The sequence below is a fragment of the Lissotriton helveticus genome, chromosome 4_1 (genome assembly GCF_964261635.1).
Source record: "Lissotriton helveticus chromosome 4_1, aLisHel1.1, whole genome shotgun sequence".
Classification (NCBI taxonomy): Eukaryota; Metazoa; Chordata; class Amphibia; order Caudata; family Salamandridae; genus Lissotriton; species Lissotriton helveticus.
In genome coordinates this window covers 1917800687-1917803315 of record NC_136063.1, presented here as the reverse complement: position 1 = coordinate 1917803315, position 2629 = coordinate 1917800687, and positions in this window count along the sequence as shown.

The following is a 2629-nucleotide window of genomic DNA, read 5'->3' as shown; positions in this document are numbered from 1 at the left end:
AAAACACAGTTGATGGACAGAATGTAGGACAATGTCATACATTCACCCCAGTACAAGGATCTGGGCCTAAATCCATCGGTTTTTTGCACTCCACACCACCCTGGGTTAGACACTGGCTATATGCAAATCAGCTCTGACCCTGTGCCTCATGGGAACAGTCCAGTCCGAACTACCAAGCGATGTCTTTCCCAGACTAGAATCAAGCATCCAAGGACCGGTTTCTGGCTATCAGCCTTCATCAGCCTGGATAGCTTGACTCCAGTGGTGTGGAGAGCCTGGGACTCACGTCTGAGTATACCCAGCCCACTCGGGGTAAAAATTGCAAAAAACACAGTTGATGGAAAGAATGTAGAACAATGTCATACATTCACCCCAGTACAAGGATCTGGGCCTAAATCCATCATTTTTTTGCACTCCACACCACCCTGGGTTAGACACTGGCTATATGCAAATCAGCTCTGACCCTGTGCCTCATGGGAAAAGTCCAGTCCGAACTACCAAGCCATGTCTTTCCCAGACCGGAATCAAGCATCCAAGGACTGGTTTCTGGCTATCAGCCTTCATCAGCCTGGATAGCTTGACTCCAGTGGTGTGGAGAGCCTGGGACTCACGTGTGAGTATACCCAGCCCACTTGGGGGTAAAAATTGCAAAAAACACAGTTGATGGACAGAATGTAGGACAATGTCATACATTCACCCCAGTACAAGGATCTGGGCCTAAATCCATCGTTTTTTTGCACTCCACACCACCCTGGGTTAGACACTGGCTATATGCAAATCAGCTCTGACCCTGTGCCTCATGGGAACAGTCCAGTCCGAACTACCAAGCCATGTCATTCCCAGACCGGAATCAAGCATCCAAGGACCGGTTTCCTGCTATCAGCCTTCATCAGCCTGGATAGCTTGACGCCAGTGGTGTGGAGAGCCTGGGACTCACGTCTGTGTATACCCAGCCCACTCGGGGTAAAAATTGCAAAAAACACAGTTGATGGACAGAATGTAGAACAATGTCATACATTCAACCCAGTACAAGGATCTGGGCCTAAATCCATTGTTTTTTTGCACTCCACACCACCCTGGGTTGGACACTGGCTATATCAAATCAGCTCTGACCCTGTGCCTCATGCCAACAGTCCAGTCCGAACTACCAAGCCATGTCTTTCCCAGACCGGAATCAAGCATCCAAGGAGCGGTTTCTGGCTATCAGCCTTCATCAGCCTGGATAGCTTGACTCCAGTGGTGTGGAGAGCCTGGGACTCACGCCTGAGTATACCCAGCCCACTCGGGGTAAAAATTGCAAAAAACACAGTTGATGGACAGAATGTAGAACAATGTCATACATTCACCCCAGTACAAGGATCTGTGCCTAAATCTATCGTTTTTTTGCACTCCACACCACCCTGGGTTAGACACTGGCTATATGCAAATCAGCTCTGACCCTGTGCCTCATGGGAACAGTCCAGTCCGAACTACCAAGCCATGTCTTTCCCAGACCGGAATCAAGCAGCCAAGGACCGGTTTCTGGCTATCAGCCTTCATCAGCCTGGATAGCTTGACTCCAGTGGTGTGGAGAGCCTGGGACTCACGTCTGAGTATACCCAGCCCACTCGGGGTAGAAATTGCAAAAAACACAGTTGATGGACAGAATGTAGGACAATGTCATACATTCACCCCAGTACAAGGATCTGGGCCTAAATCCATCGTTTTTTTGCACTCCACACCACCCTGGGTTAGACACTGGCTATATGCAAATCAGCTCTGACCCTGTGCCTCATGGGAACAGTCCAGTCCGAACTACCAAGCCATGTCATTCCCAGACCGGAATCAAGCATCCAAGGACCGGTTTCTTGCTATCAGCCTTCATCAGCCTGGATAGCTTGACTCCAGTGGTGTGGAGAGCCTGGGACTCACGTCTGTGTATACCCAGCCCACTCGGGGTAAAAATTGCAAAAAACACAGTTGATGGACAGAATGTAGAACAATGTCATACATTCAACCCAGTACAAGGATCTGGGCCTAAATCCATTGTTTTTTTGCACTCCACACCACCCTGGGTTGGACACTGGCTATATGCAAATCAGCTCTGACCCTGTGCCTCATGGGAACAGTCCAGTCCGAACTACCAAGCCATGTCTTTTCCAGACCGGAATCAAGCATCCAAGGATCGGTTTCTGGCTATCAGCCTTCATCAGCCTGGATAGCTTGACTCCAGTGGTGTGGAGAGCCTGGGACTCACGCCTGAGTATACCCAGCCCACTCGGGGTAAAAATTGCAAAAAACACAGTTGATGGACAGAATGTAGAACAATGTCATACATTCACCCCAGTACAAGGATCTGTGCCTAAATACATCGTTTTTTTGCACTCCACACCACCCTGGGTTAGACACTGGCTATATGCAAATCAGCTCTGACCCTGTGCCTCATGGGAAAAGTCCAGTCCGAACTACCAAGCCATGTCTTTCCCAGACCGGAATCAAGCATCCAAGGACCGGTTTCTGGCTATCAGCCTTCATCAGCCTGGATAGCTTGACTCCAGTGGTGTGGAGAGCCCGGGACTCACGTCTGAGTATACCCAGCCCACTCGGGGTAAAAATTGCAAAAAACACAGTTGATGGACAGAATGTGGAA